Genomic DNA, 17123 nt, shown 5'->3' with positions numbered 1-17123 from the left:
TGCATGGCAGCTGGTGAGACAAAGAATCAGCCCACTGCCTAGAGAGCTAGTTGGCAGCTCCAAACAACAGCTGAGAACAATGGCCCATTAGAGTTAACTATCCGTTCTGCACCTACGCCCAACCATGGTCCGCAGGGGGAGAAGAAAAGCCCACTACAAACCTTTCAATCGCCCTCCAATCACCATCACTCCTCTGTTTCTGCAGTGCCTGCAAATATCTATACAATTGTTATTATAGCAGCCTCCACAATGCTTCCATAAACAAGACTCAGAGAGGGTGGAAGAATCGGGGTTCATCAGCACTATCCCCCCGCCTCCTTCTGCACCTCCACAAGACCCACCCATGAAGTGACTGAGGAGTCATTCCATGCCCCTACCTCTCTGTCCTGACCATCCCGAGGAACAAGTAGGCTGGCACAGAGCCCCTTACATGGAGACTAGTGGGGGCTATATGTATGCCTGACGATTTTATTATGATTTTTAGATTAGAGTTTCTGAGCTATCGAGTTCTAAGCTTTCACAGTCTTATGCCTGCAGATATTGGCATGTATGACATTTAAAACTATGGAATACCAACCTATTTTGAATTTGTCCAAATCATTAGTTGTGGAATTTTCCTAGCACTTCATGAATACCACTGTTAATTGAGCAATTAACTCAAAACTACAGAATATGCTGTGATGGCATGATATGATATAAACCATGTAAAAGAAGGAGCAGCCAAGCAACTCAGTATGTTGAAAGATATTAATGAAGTGGCAAAATCTGCCAGAAAAATAATAATGGGTGATTTTAACTACCCCAATATTAACTGGTTGAATAACACATCTGTACATGGTTTAGAGAAGCAGCTTATTGATACTATAAATGTCTTCTTTTTGGAGCAGCTCCTTCTGGAGCACACAGGAGGATAAGCTCTGCTCAATTTAGTTTTGTGTACAAGAGGCAAGTATGGCTGTTCCCCTAAGCAACAGTGACCACAGCACAATAAAGTTTGAAATCTCAGTAGTAGAGGGTCTTTCAGTGGTGATGAAACCATTAATGGCAGGTGGATGGGTAACGCAAAAACCAAAAAATCCCTGCTCTTTCAGGCTGGAGGCTGTTTAGGAAACACAGAAGAGTTTCTTTACCTGCTGAGATAAACAATCAGCACTAACAGAGACAGAATCAATCCAGCATGTTCCTGGGCAGGGGAGTGGGGAGCAGGGAGTGGCACAGGGTGTGTGCAACATTATAAGGCAGCCTTTGGAATGTGCAAACTCTGCCGAAACACCTTTAACAGGGCAGATTGCAAACTGCGAGCACAACCTGCTGTTGAATTTTACACAGACAGAGGTAACTAGGAGCACATTAGTAGCAAAGAGACTACATTAGTGTTCCTGCAGACCACCTGCATAAAACAAATCTGGAGTGAAATTGCAGAAGTCCTACAGCTATTCTGAGGGGCACAGCAAAGGGATGATAAAACGTGGGTGGCTACGTCCCTCTCAGCCTGCGTCCACTGGCTGCACTTATGGTACATCCACAAGCCATATAGACCAACAAGCAATGAAAAATATGAGAGAGCAACTAAAGAAGTTAAAGAGTTTGCACAAAATTTATACACGTACATTGTCAAACTTCAGTGCAGAAGAAATAACAAGAGCATTTTCTAAGACATAACATGGATTGGTGGGACGAGGCCTTAGCAGAGAATAAGACATTTTAAGGGAAATAGATAACTAGAAAACAAAGGTCAATGCCCTACCATTGATAAAAAATGGTTAAGCAAGCCAGAACACAGAGTCCTAACAAACAGCTGCTTCTTGGAATGCAAAAAAAAAAAAAAAAAAAGAGCTAATATAGTTGTGAGGGAAGTGTTTAGAACTTATTGCTATTGGAACCAGTGTCATGATCAGGAGGAAGTCACACATAAAATGACAACATTTGCCAACAATACCTAAACGATGGTAGGTGAATGGGTAGTACAATGACAGATGAAATCTAGTGTTGAAAAATGCGGGGTCATACACTTTGGAAGGAAACACTTTCCTATTTACTTGCATTGCTGCATTTTAAATATACTGGAACCATTCAGGAAAAAGTAGACCAAAGAATTAAAATATCCAAGAATGTGAAGAGGCAGTTAAACCAGCAAACAAAACATTAAGGTCTATAAAGAATCAGATAGAAAATATTTTAACACCATTAAATAAATCAGTGGTGAACCCTCTCCCTGAATATTGTGTTCAATTCTGGACATTAATTCAAAAAATACAGCAGAAATAAAAGGGGTTCAAAAGGAATCTCCTTCCCACAGTATAGCACAGCATTATTCAACAAGCCAAGTGCATTATGTATCATTTTTACCTTCCTCTGAAGAATCATGTAATGGCTGCAGCCCACTGTGGAATACCATACTGGATAAACCATAAGTCTGATCCAGTATGGAAGATTCCCATGTTCCTAAGACTCCACATGTTGAAATATGATCAGTGTTCATATTGAAATTGGCAACCTGCTTTCAATTAAATAGATTTCCAAATGCAGTTCAGCAATGTTTAGCAGTGTTAAATATGTTAACATAGAGACTCCCAACATCGGTACAACTCCACTTAAAATGAATACACAGTATTAAAAGTGAAAATGATTCATTTCCTATTCTTTACTTTCTCAGTATTAATGCAAGTGCTTTCAAGGGGCAAATCCATGTTGTACCAGGAAATGAATTCCAAAACCATTTGCATGGATTTTCATAGCTGATCTTTGTGGTTTACCTCATCTTTGTTTTAAAGTAACATTTTTAAAGGGATGCTGCACTTTTATCAACTTTTTTCAATTAATCTTAGCAAAATAGGGATTTTCGCTGTAGAATCTTAATTAGGGATTGTGCTTAATTGGTGACATCTCTGCTGAGGAGTCAGGCATAGGTATATACTGTAGATCTAGTACATTCAGGGAACAGTTAACCTTTTACTGCAACATCGCCTATAAGAGTGATTAGTTCTAAGCAATTCTCTTTCATATCAATAAATGAATCAAACTACCCTTGATATATATCCCAGGGAGTGGGAAATAGAAAGAAGCTTACTATGAACAGTTTACCATCCTGGCCCACTTAATAAATTTGACTCAGTAAGATTTCAGACAGTGTTCACACAGACAGTTGGTGTTGTACAGCCTGGCCTGAAGAAAATCCTTCCCTAACAACCTTCCTAGGGTCTTGAGTAATATCTATTCAGACACGTTAGGGCTTCAGTTGTGTGATGATTAAGCCTTTCTTTTCTACAAACACTGAGTCTGCAGATGCTAATCACCTGCAGAACCTCTGAGACTGTCTCAAGGTACAAACTGCTGTGAATGCTGTAGAGTACTCTTCTTCCACATTCTTGTTCCAGCTGTTCCATACAAGAATTTCCTAACAGTTCTTGGTCTCCCATGTGTTCTATGCAGCTTGCACAGTGTACTCTGCCCTTGCAAAAGGAGAATTGTTTGGATGAGCATTTGGACTTTTCCCTTACTATTTTATAAAGATTTTTGTAGGCAGCAGATTGATCTAATGTGGCATACATATGTGGCAGTGGCAGAGCAGAGGGGTCCCCTGCTTGCATTCAGAGCACTGCAGTTCTAAAAAGGAGCATTTCTAAACATATTTTAACTAGAAAAATGTATCCAAAACAACAGGGCTTAACCCTTACCAAAAAAGTAAGTTAGTGACTACATATATTTTTTCTACTCTTGCACAATGTGCTGTGAGCCAGTTGGACGCTAATTTCCAACCCAGTGGTGGCTGCATTTCAGTAGTGCCATATATTTGTAGTTTATAAACATTTTAATAGCTTTTAGACGAGTATGAATGTAAATTATTATTTTATATGAATTTCTATTGTGACACCCATTTTGTTGCTTCTAAGGAAATGAAGGAGAAAGGGGCTGTGCATTGTAAACGTAGTCTAAATGTACCCTCCCCTTATTGTTTAAGAAGCAGCATTCCAAATTGAGCATAACACATATTGCTGCTCTAAACACCTGCATACTGTACATCCAATTTTTCTTGTCAAGGTACAGTCTGTACATGAAAAGTATACAACAACCAGGAACCTGACCCTGCAGAGCCCTACACATGTGAATAGTTCCATGACTGAATTGGAAACTTACTTACATGAGTAAGACTTCCTAGGCAACAGCCCCAAATCAAAGTCCTCCCCACTCACTGTAAGTTTGAGCAAAAGAAGGTACAATATTAACAATGAGTGAATGGAATCTTACAAAAACAACCTCTGCCTGTCAGAGTATATAAACCACTATCTCCTCCTGCCTTCTATAATTCCATTAAAAGCCTGTTGTGTGCCTGAATCTATGTCTATGGATGGTTCAGGAACGTTGAAACAGGACAGAGTAACAGGGAGGGAGATTTTGGAGGGATCTTTAAGAAAAAAAAAAAAGATAGGCAAAATAGGTACGTCAGCCATAATACCTAAATTGTGTATGCATCTTTCTGATTGTCTGTCTTGTTTATTTAAGATGGTAAGCTCTTTGGGGCAGGCATCATATTTTTGTATGTGTTTGCAAAGCACATAATACAAATGGGTCCCAGACTTCTATTAGGGCATTTGGAAACTACTGCAATGCCAACATTAAATAATAATGATAGCAGTTAGTTCCATCTGAAGATGATTTATTTATGTTTCTTTATCTGCCATAAAATAATCATAGATGATTCAGCCAAGACAGCCTGTGTTAAGGTACCACTTACCTTTCTCTATAAAGAATGGGTTCTTTTAACATTTCTATTGAGAAAGGTAAGGGATAATGCGATGGAGACCTTTTTGAAAATGCTAATGGATTATGTATGTGACAAAGAAAGAAAATAAAAGAATCTTTAAAATAAACTTTCTAATATTTGAATGCACTAAAGAGTTGAGCTAGAGAGCAGAGAGAGATGGTGTCCCCCAGAAATTAATGTATCATAAACCAGCAGACCATTTGTCTACGATTAGATTGTAAAGTAGGGAAGCCTCAAATCCTTAGAAATCTTCATTTACATAAAGACCTCTTCAAAGATGCTTTATCTTAATTTACCTCTGTATCTTTGTTGCATCTTAATACATATGAAACTATTCACAACATTTCATAGATTTTATCTTTAAATCTAAATGCATCAGACAGAGGACAGAAATGTATTTGGCTAGCTCCTCATTTAGTGGAAATCCAGTGACTTCATTGGAACCATGCTGATTTGCATCAAGGATCTGACTCCATTATTTCAAAAAACATAGGTCTTCGAAAATATATATTGTTGAGTTCGAAGCAAAAAACTTGATCTGTTATTGACAGCAGATGTGCTGCAATTCAAGAAAGGTCTGAACAAACAAAATTTGACACAACATTGTACATGATTGTTTAAATACACAAATTCCAGGTGTTTGTTTCACTATTTATAATAAATACTTGCTTTTGAAATGTTTTTACTACATCCTTTTTAAAGCCATCTGACTTTAAACAAAATTATATGGTATCATTTTCATCATATTACCAAAACAGGCCTTTCATTGAAGAGTTATTGTAGCAATACATTAGAAGTTTCCTGGACTTTGCTGATGTCCATTCAAGAAAGGCTTTTCTTCATTTATTGACGTTCTCATTAAAACTGTATATGTGCATAAAACCCATCTCTGTCATACACACACACAGGTTAGAATAAAATGTAAATACAGAAAAAAAGAATGTTAGAGGCTACCTGGTGCTGAAAGGATGTATGTATAACTGCTAGAGTACAAACAAAAAACCTTTCATAAGCTCAGAGCCATTAAAAATATCTTTCTATTTTAATATTTGTAAATTTAAATGACTCTTGCAATTCACCACTGAACAAGTCTACCTATGAAAATAATTCAAAATATAAAACCACTTTAAGACCACAAAAGTAACCTTCAGTTATGACAATAACTCTGTGGGAAATATAGAAAAGGAGAGAAGTCACATTTTCTATGCAATTTGTATGAGTCATCAGTCCTATTTTCTCCTGAATGAAACTGGTTAGCTATAACAACAACAAAAAACAAAGCTGTCTGAACTGGGTGATCCAAGTAATTATATGTTACAGTATGAACACATTTATGACAAAACTTCCAAAAATTTGAAAAAAAAAGATTATATCATCCCCTGGTTGAAACAGCTTCTGAACTGATATAAACAGATATTTAACAGACACTGCAGTATACCTCTGTGGAAAATATATGAGGTAACTCTTAACCTTTCTAGCAGTGATTTCTACTCCTGCACGAATTTTTGGCCCACCAAATTATCCACATTATAAGAGTGAAAGACTACTGTAACATATCTAAACATTACATCTTAAATTTTTTTTAAATGCACTAATGAGATGCGTATGCAACTAAAACATCTCATGATCGCTTACATCTCTTGTCCTTCTTATGCAAATCCCTCACACCTCCAACTTTTCTGTGTCATACCTTGCTGTGTTATGTCTAAGATAGGTCCTGATTCTGCTCTGATTACCTTCAATGGGGTCACTTGCATGAGTTAAGATTTTCAAAAATCATGCCTTTCTCAGAAAGTAAGCTACTTGAGGCAGCAGCCAGACTCATTTTGGCTGTAAACCACCACGAATCCTTATGGCAACACAGAAATTATCATAATTTAACAACATCAATTGACCTATTGTATGCTACATTCCAAATCTTTGCAATTTCAGAAAGCTACAGAGCAGTTTTTTGAAGAAGGCTTCATCCACTGCTAATATAGAACTTACTTCAATACTCTTTATAGTATCTGAGAAGAAACTGGATAGTACCAAGTCAGTTTTATGTTCTAAATTTTATTTTTAGCTTATGTGAATTTAGACCTTGTAAATGCTGCTGTACTGATAACCCTAAATGCTAAAATAAGCCATCTAGCCACAGAACACGGACAGTCAGAAACAGCATTAGCTTCTCCACACATCCTATTAATTAGCCTCAGCCCTGATTTACAGAGACCACCTCTAGAGTCTAGATGGTAGTTGAGTTTATATATTCATTCAATCTTTGACCTCTCTGCTGAGATTGCCAACAAGTGTGCCAGCAGTGGTGGTGGCAGCATTGTCAGACATGGTTATCTGTCTTCCAGGAATTGTACTAACACCAATTCCTTCGGCATAGGCCCGCTTACAGGTATCAGATGGCAATCATTTATACTGCTTATTATAGAGTTCTTTCTAATGTATTTATTTGATTGACCTAAGTAGGACTACTTGTTTTACATGAACAGTATTTTAAAGGCATATTTATGTTAATTTTTAAACAACTTCTGGTCACTACCAACCTGGGCAGGATTTAAACAAATGGCCTGAAATATGATTATGACAAACATTTATGTCACGGTACAACTTCATGATGCTGTATGGACTAACAAAAGAATTTTTACAGCCTTCCAGTGAGTTAGATTAGTACAAGGGGCAATGTTTAAAAAAAAAAAAAAAAAAAAAAAGACACCATTTATTGCCCCACAGTATTTGTTTTACCTTAGTATATATCGAACTTGCTATACTTAGACTGAGAAATACCTGGGATACAATGATAAATTTAGCTACTATTTGCAGCACATGCTGACATTTTTTATTGCTACATATTTTACAGAGGAGGAAACTGAGGCACAGAAAGACTAAGTGATTTTTTTTAAAACCAGAACTATGCAGTGAGCCCTAGGTAAAGTCAGGATTAAAAATAATGAGTTCCTTGATCTCAGTCCTATGTTCAGTCCATGACTCTACACTGCCACGATCAGACATCAGAAATCTATTTTTCTAAGATTTTAGTAATTTTGTTTAAATGAATAATTTTATTTCTTAACTATTATATATTTTCTCCAAATTTGATTAACAATTTTAATTAAAAAGAAATATAGGTTGATAGATTAGTAAGTGAAAGGAATTTAAAATACAAGCGTCTGCCGAGGGATGAGTGGTAAGGCACTCTTTTGTAAGAAGAAAGTGATAGTAACTTGAATGTTATCTGTCACAAATTGTGAGGTTTGATCATGTTTCTTTCTTTGGGGGAAAAACAGCTGTTCTCCCATTTCATCATGATTTTGTGCACAACTTTAGCTGAAGTTCCATAAACAAGATTTTGTGCTTTAAAGTTGTTGTGTTGTGTAGATTTACTCCATTTATGCAGCACCACCTTATAGTAAGGTACACAGTTTGTCAGTTATTATTTTTGCCCCCTTCCCATGGGTTCCCTCTTATCACATCTGGCTACATCCAAACACTAAACAAGTTATGGTACTGAAAATTTTCTGTGCCTTTATTCTGTAGATGCCTTTTCTTCCCTACTGAGCTTCTTGTCTCTAAGGCCCCCAATTCAGAAAAGCACTTAAGCATGTGCTTAAATCCCACTGACTTCACTGAACTTAAAACACATACTGAAGTGCCTTCCTGTGTCAAGGCCAAAATGACTACACTCTCAGGCCTTTTTCTGCAATTGTAAATGTCAGCCTCCTCCAAGTTAAACATGAATACAACTCTGTTTCAGTAGTCAGAGGTTTCCCTGGCATTTTCACAATAACCTATGTGCATTACCTCCAAGAACTCCACCTTCCTGGCATTGGTGCCCCAGTTTGCTTCCAGGCACATATCTCCATCACTGCAGCAAGAAGGACTGCTGACGTAAGCCACAGGGTCAACACAGATTCACAGATGTTATAAAATGATAAGCATTATATAGTTACATCTCAATTACTATTGGGAAATTCAACAGAAATACCGAGATGAGGGCAGCGGTGTTCACTCCTTAATTCAGGTATTCATATCCACCCTGAGAGACTGAAATGTAGGATTACACAAGAACTCCAGGAGGGACATTGACTCCTCCCTCCCCTCCCTGCCCCTCAAAAAAATAAAACGTTTCTAAGTAGCTTGATAAATCTCTTAACAAGACATTCTGACTAGTGAGGTCCAAGGATGGTATTTTAATGTTGTGCCTACTTTCATGTTAAAACTGTTTCAGACATACATGCAAATAAGTAGTGTAATAAATCAATAAATACTTACAAACACACAAGAAAATCAGCCCCAGCACCCAGAAATCACTGGTGAGTTGCTTTTGAATTCATGAAACTGACCTGAAAATGTAGAAAGAAAAAAGTTACAGCAAAGAACGGACACATTTAACTTCTTTTTTTATTGTAGGAGAGAGGCATTTTCTAACTATGAACTAAACAAAATTGCAACCAGCACTGTTGTCACCATTTCAACCAAATAATTTACACAGAATTTGTTTCCAGGAAGCCAATACCATGACAAACAATTATTTCATTGTTCTACATCTTACACCATAGCAACCCAGTCCATTATGGCTTGTAAGAGCTGTCAGAAATAACAGGCATGGTTATCTTTTTAATAGGGAAAACAACAAAGAGAATTTTTAAAGGGTTATGGGAACACACATTACTTTAGAAAAATCTGTTGGTAATAGTGTTTTGTAGCTTAACTGTTTTAATATAATATCTTTTTGGTATTCTAAATTGGAATACATTTAAGGTAACAGTCATACAACAAGAATGTTTTTGTTCTACCTAAGGTCTAGATCCCATTTAGAAGCTTAGCCTAGGTACAATGCATTCAGTATAAGGCATGATTCAATCCAACATTCTTTTTCCTCCATACCCTCAGTTCTGGCTGGAAAGGTAACAGATGCAACTCAAACCCACAGAGCTTGCCTTATAAAATTCTTTAACTAGCACAATGACTCACTTTATGCCTCTAAATATCCATGGTTTCCTCTCTCCAGAACCCCCATGCATTAGAAGGTAGTTCGGCAGTTTATTTTTATTGTTTGGTCTACATACAGCACATTTTTAGTTCTTGTGAAAACAAAGAAACTTTGTTTCAAACCCCTTGTTTTATTTCCAAAAATGTGGGAGATGGATATGGGTAACATTAAACTGAAAATAATAATGGGCCTGGGCTACTAGTTTAGGTCAAAATCTTTTTTTGTTCCTTGGGAACTATCTGATTAATTTGCAGTTCATAAAATAGTGGGCGTAAGTTTAGTGTAAAAAAAATCTAACTATACTGAAGATGAAATCATCCGTTTTGTTACCCTTCAGTAATGTGTAAGAAACACCTTCCCACCACATTTCTATGCCCTAAAGTGCACATTGCACAATATTGCACATTGCCTAAAGATAAGGAGAGAATACCAAACTTATCTCGATGTAGAATATCCTCCTTATCCCATCCACCCACCCTGAAGTGCATGGTATTCATTCCAGTGAAGCCCTCCCCCACTCCAAAAGTACACATCTAATTGTGTCTTCTCTCCTGTAATGCCAATACAGAGTCAACAAATCTCATTTGCCATATCATTGCAGTGTTATTATATATGTTAAAAGCAACTCTGAATCTCATTATCAGTTGATTTATGCCATTAGTGTGCTTTGGAGCCACCAATTAAACAAGGACAGTGGTTCGTAAGGTCACAGTTAATTAATCTGAAAGAGTATAAATACACTTTAATGCGCACCACCTCAGAGAGAATTTAGGAACAAAGCACCACCACTTCATGGTGGACAAGCAATTAGGATGAAGGTTAAACACACAAAACTTAAAATTTAGCCTCAATGTTCAGCTAAAATTAAAACCATAGGAAAAAAATTAGCCTGGAAATATGCATGTTAAAACATTAACGTTTATGACAACAATACAAGTAAGTGAGAGACAGAACAGGGCTAACTGTGCCCAGTGATCCTGAGCAAATTAAAGCCTGTTGTTGTTCAGATAACACCTCAAAACTGGCAATCAGCTGCAGGCTGCACCATTATGCAGCTAGTCAGGCTGAAAAAAAAAATAAAATAAACAGCCCAATCTATTCAAAATGGTTTCACCTTAGCTAGGTTGTTATATTTAGTACATCGTGAAAAATAATAAAAAAAATATTTTTCCCTTACTAAATTAACCAAGGAAATGTGAGGGTAAAATAGCGCATCCCATATAATACATTCAAAGTAAATCAACAAAATGTGCAGTAATGTAGCAGCAGTCTACCGGTACAACCAGACTATAAGTAACAATAGTGAAAACACTTATTTACAGTTAAAATTCAAAATATAAAGTACCTTGACTTTAAATGAAGGAAAATTAGAGACATTTACTAAAATCACGACTCATTTTACCATGCATAGTTATTGGATCAAAAGAAAAACAATATTGCAAATATAAAACACCTCATGACTTAATTAATTCAAGTGGTTTCAAGACTTTTTCTTTTTGTATTTGTAGTCAAATGCTCTACCAGTAAGCATTGCCCCTTATTCTTTTCCTACTTGGTTTAATAGATGACCATTTTTCCAATCGAAAGACTAAAGATGCAGCTGTGAAAGGGAAACAATCTTTCCCCATCATCAGAAAGTTAACATTAAGTATTAAACCCATGTTGAATATATATTTTTAAAACATGCATTTATTTTTATTGATTAGATAAGGTAGTATAGACTTGTCAAGGTAACCCACTATTCCATGTGTAATATGCATCCCTCTTTGTAGCTTATCCATAGAGGACATAAGTCTGCCACTGCTGCCCGATACCAGACAAGATATTTGTGTTTCAGCTCTAGAGATCTCTGGTTCAATGACTGAGATGAATGGTCATTGCATAAACACAAGAATAAAGTTCCTCTTCAGTGAAGTATTCCCACTGATTTCTATGGTACTACTCCTATTAGTAACTTAATTGAAATGTGTGTTTGTAGTCAGAATGCTGTACAAACTGATGTCAGAGCTTATTCTTACACAGCTTTTTGGAAAGCTACTAGCATATTTACTGAAGATTGGCTTGCTCTTTTTTTCAAAAGGGACAGAAGTGAAGCTTTAAAAACAAACAAACAAAAAAACAACAATCCTGCACTCAGATTCAGACGTTTGCCAAAAGGTGCTCCATATTTAAAGCCCACTGCTCCCCAAACCAACTAAATAAATTATATGCTTTCTTCTGTTGACTCTTTTGTCCCACCACTTTATTATAAACGCCACAGTGAAAGGACCTTGCACCATACCAATCAACTCCAGCATCATGGCATTGTAATGCCCCAACCAGCTTTACAAAAGTCAGGATTTATTTGCAAAACCATACTCATGCAAATAAAACCATGGACATAAGAGAGACTACTTTCATTACTAAAGGTTTTCAGGATCAAGCCCACAATACTTAAAAGTATCACTATAAATACCAGCAACCAAAGAAACTTCTAACAAACACAGGATTTTTTTTTAGTTTCTTGTAAGTGAGCCCTCTTCCTCCTCAATAGCTTTAGTAATTCCAAGTAGAAAATAGCTTATATTAACATATGATTTTACCACATTGCTCTACAGAAAGCTGAGAGCATATTCATTTAATAAAAGCTTTCAATAACAATAAAGGACCGTGGTTATTCTAAGATAACCAGATTATACAGGTAGTGTGAATTTTCTGCAGACAACCATCAGTGAGCACAAAAGAAGCCTGCATGTAAAAAATGGAAGCAGTTATTTACAAGAAAGCATGGTATCATGTTATATCATTTAAGAATGTGGCCTATCATTGTGGGCTGCTGGGACCAAACTATGTACCATTCAACAACTGAGTTCAGGAAAGGAGAGAAGCCATTTTTGAGTCAGTCTGGAGCCAGCCAGGGCAAGGGCAGGGCAGGCTGTGTGGGGAGCTGGTAAGTCCCAGGCCTGCATGCAGGGTTCCCCCCACAGGCACAGACTTCTTCTGGTGCCGGTGGGTGCTCGACCCCCCTCTGCCCCCGGCTCTGCCCCGACTCCACCCTTGCCCCCCTCCTGCCCCCATTCCAACCCCTTCTACAAAGTCCCTGCCCCAACTCCGCCCCATCCCTACCTCTATTCCGACCCCTTCCGCAAAGTCCCAGCCCCAACTCCGCCCCCTCCCGCCCCCATTTCAACCCCCTTCCCCAAATCCACACCCCGGCCCCGCCTCTTCCCCTGAGTGCATCACATTCCCACTCCTCCCCACTCCCTCCCAAAGCTTGCTACAGCTGTTTGGCGGTGGCAAGCGCTGGGGACGTGGCGCACTCAGGGGAAGAGGAGGAGGAAGAGGTGGTGAGGCAGGGAGCTTAGCTGCCAGTGGGTGCAGAGCACCCACTAATTTTTCCCCATGGGTGCTCCAGCCCCGGAGCATCCATGGAGTTGGCGGCTATGATTCCTCCTGAGAATGGGCCTCTAGGGACCTGAAAGCAAGATCCCTCAGCTGGGCTTTTCCTTCTCCACTGATGATTCCCAGGTTGTAGGGTTTTGCTAGGAAACTTCCCCAGCCAGGCTGAGTTAGCCCTCCAGCTCCCTCCATGAGACCAGTCAACACATGGTCAGCTCTGCTCTGTCTGCTAGTCAGGGCTGGTGCCTGCTGAGTATGTGTCTGAACGCTGGGCTAGGAGGCTACAGTTTGGATTTTAGTACAGTTGCATAATCTGCACCTTAAGCCCTGCACCCCTTTATAGTCAGGGGAAATCCTGGGACCGAAGCAGCCTGATTCCTGCCTGAAGAGGATCCCTGCCAGCAGAGATCAGCCCCTCTGCAGTGACTGAGGAGTCCAAAGTCATCTCTGAACCTGAGGATCATTCATGGAGTTTGTGAGTGCACCATCTTTTAGTTAGTCAGTCAGGGAATTTGTTTCGGGGACCCCCTACTCCCTGAACTGTGTCCTCAAGCCAGGGAGTAAGGGTTTGGGGATTTTATAACCTGCTGCATATTAAACCTGTGGAGGGATTTACCACCTTCTCCCACTTGTGAGTCCTTTGGGCTGTACTGAACCCAGTCAGCCTGTCATAAATATAAAGGAAAGGGTAAACCCCTTTAAAATCCCTCCTGGCCAGAGGAAATCTCCTCTCACCTGTAAAGGGTTAAGAAGCTAAAGGTAACCTCGCTGGCACCTGACCAAAATGACCAATGAGGAGACAAGATACTTTCAAAAGCTGGGAGGAGGGAGAGAAACAAAGGGGTATGTGTGTCTGTCTATATTTTGTCTTTGCCGGGGATAGACCAGGAATGAAGCCTTAGAACTTTTAGTAAGTAATCTAGCTAGGTACGTGTTAGATTATGATTTCTTTAAATGGCTGAGAAAAGAATTGTGCTGAATGGAATAACTATTTCTGTCTGTGTATCTTTTTTGTAACTTAAGGTTTTTGCCTAGAGGGGTTCTCTATGTTTTGAATCTAATTACCCTGTAAGGTATTTACCATCCTGATTTTACAGAGGGGATTTTTTTTTATTTCTATTTACTTCTATTTCTATTAAAAGTCTTTTTGTAAGAAAACTGAATGCTTTTTCATTGTTCTCAGATCCAAGGGTTTGGGTCTGTGGTCACCTATGCAAATTGGTGAGGCTTTTTATCCAACATTTCCCTGGAAAGGGGGGGTGCAAGTGTTGGGAGGATTATTCATTGTTCTTAAGATCCAAGGGTCTGGGTCTGTAGTCACCTAGGCAAATTGGTGAGGCTTTTTACCAAACCTTGTCCAGGAAGTGGGGTGCAAGGTTTTGGGAAGTATTTTGGGGGGAAAGACGTGTCCAAACAGCTCTTCCCCAGTAACCAGTATTTGTTTGGTGGTGGTAGCGGCCAATCCAAGGACAAAGGGTGGAATATTTTGTACCTTGGGGAAGTTTTGACCTAAGCTGGTAAAGATAAGCTTAGAAGGTTTTTCATGCAGGTCCCCACATCTGTACCCTAGAGTTCAGAGTGGGGGAGGAACCTTGACACAGCCACACTGCTAAACCACTGCAGAGAAGAATTTTATGGTCATAGGTCATCAAGAGCCCCACGTGTACCAACAGGACACTAATCTTACATTTGCTACATCAAGTCATGTGACTGGGGAAAAGCACAGGTATCATCAGCATGGGCACCGGTGACCCTAAAAATAGTGTTTTACCCTGATATGTTATATTTTTCTCCTGTTTAATATAATTATTGTGTTGAATATATTGTATGTGTTTGTGTTATTTCTTGGAAGTCTCCAACTATCTGGCAAGTAAGTGGGGATTACCCTGTGGTTAGAATTTTCCTCTCAAGCTGCCCTGGTGACCCTACCAGAAGGAACGGGGGGGGTGGAGGCACTGCCAAATACATAGGAAAAAATAAAGACGATACACCCTGCTGAGTGGGTGGCGGGATCCAGAAGAACCCAGACCTGTCCATCAAAAGCTGTAAACAGATTGGCATTAAAGAAGGTAACCGGGTGGAGAGGGGGTGCTACATTAGTTTTCTGTAGCTTAATCCAATGTCCCACTTAAACCGATGGCAAAACTCCCAATGACATCAATGCATCCAGGATCTTACCCTATAAATATACACCTGCATCTACTGGAGAAATAATAATAATTTTGCCTACAAATTTAAGGATGATAAAGCAAACTAAGGTCATTTTATTTCTGAATGAGACATCCACACTGGGGTTTAATGTGCTTTAACTTATCCCACATTAACTTCACACCTTTAGCTAATTCATCTTAACTTTCCTGAAGGTCCCCCTGTAGACAAGCCATCAAAGGTACAGTTCCATCCATTAAGGAAAAAAGTGTTGTTTACTTCATGACTTTCCCTTTTGGAATCCTCCCACTTCATTGCTGTCTAAATATCATCAGTTCAGCCTTCCAAAAGAATCCTCAACTTGATTTTTCTGCCTGATAACTGAAACCATTGCAAAATGAGCTATCAGAAGAATAATCAGATAACACCACCTATTGTATCAAAGTGTCACAACTCAGTACAAGGTGGAACAGATTACACATAAGGAGTTATAGGACAGAGAATTAGGGCTTGTCTACATGTGAAATGCTACAGCAGTGCAACTGCACTAGTGTAGCACATCAGCACAGACACTCCCTACAGCAACAAGAGAGGTTCTCCCATAGTCATAGTTAACCCACCTCCCAAGAGGCTGTAGCTAGGTCGACAGAAGAATTAATCAATCTAATGCAACTTACACAGGGATTAGGTCAGTTTAACTATGTTCCTCAGCACCCCCAAGTGACATAGCTGGATCGACTTAACTTCTGAGCATAAACCTGGCCTTAATGGGTTACAGACTGTTGTAATGAGACAAAACCAGTGTCTCTACTGAGTCCACAATTTTTGTCAGATATGGAGTGATGCTTTTATGAACAAAGTGTTTGGGTGACAGAGTGTTTTTGTCTTTTATCATTTTCCTTTGTGAATTCATTTAAGAATGTAGTGATTGTCTAGTTTGACCTACAAAATTATTGTTGGGGCATTTGATGCATTAGATGAGGTATACCACGTTTTGACAGGCATGAGTAGGAAACATGGATCTTGAAAGGTGTGTCGTGGGGGGATTCATCACTGTAGCCGTGGAGATAGGGCTACAGGTTTTGCATCTGTTGTTGGGGCAGAGTCTGGTGCTGCTTTGAGTTGGTGTGTCATGGTCTGTGGGAAGCTTGATTCTTATTATGAGCTTGGTGAGGTTGAGGGGTTGTTTGAATGCTAGAAGAGGGGGTTCAGGAAAGATTTTTTCCAGGATGTGGTCCCCATCAAGTACGGGTTGTAACTGTTTGATGATACTCCATATGGCCTCCCATACCTGCCCTTCTGGCCTTCAGAGAACCCCCCAGCTAGACAATCACCACATCCTCAAATGAACTCACATAGTAAAAGTAATAAAAGATAAAAACACCCTATCGCCCATGGGCAAACACTTCTCAAAAAACCATCACTCCATATTGGACCTCTCAGTCCTTGTCCTCAAAGGAAACCTGGCATACCACCTTCAAAAATGAGCCTGGAAACTTAAATTCAGAACTCTGCTAGATACCAAAAATCATTGACTCACTAGAGACACCAGTTTTATGTCTCATTACGACAATCTGCAACCCACTTAAGCCATGTCTACACAAGCAAGCTTACAGCAGCACAGCTGTACCGATGCAGCTGCACCACTGTCAGATTGCTCATGTAGCCACTCTATGCCAATGAGAAAGAGCTCTCCTGTTGACATAATAAAACCACGTCAATGAACAGTAGTTACTTATGTTGGCAGGAGAACCTCTCCCATGACATAGCGCTGTGCACACTACCACTTATGCCAGCGAAACTTATGTCACTCAGGGGGGTTGTTTATTCACACGCCTGAGCAAC

At 39.2% G+C, this 17123-nt stretch overlaps 1 protein-coding gene across 7 annotated transcripts in view; it reads right to left on the bottom strand.

The window, feature by feature from the left end:
* Positions 1–17123, bottom strand: part of SOX6 (SRY-box transcription factor 6) — a 469848-nt gene that overhangs the window by 387231 nt on the left and 65494 nt on the right. For all 7 annotated transcript variants that reach the window (XM_074954950.1, XM_074954952.1, XM_074954946.1 and 4 more), the window contains one exon: positions 9032–9102. The gene's annotated coding sequence lies outside the window, so the exon portion shown is untranslated. The remainder of the gene's footprint in view (positions 1–9031; positions 9103–17123) is intronic.

Source organism: Natator depressus, chromosome 6, assembly GCF_965152275.1.
Source record: "Natator depressus isolate rNatDep1 chromosome 6, rNatDep2.hap1, whole genome shotgun sequence".
Lineage (NCBI taxonomy): Eukaryota > Metazoa > Chordata > Testudines > Cheloniidae > Natator > Natator depressus.
The sequence above is the reverse complement of the archived record's forward strand: the minus strand, read 5'-3'. Positions and strand labels throughout refer to the sequence as shown.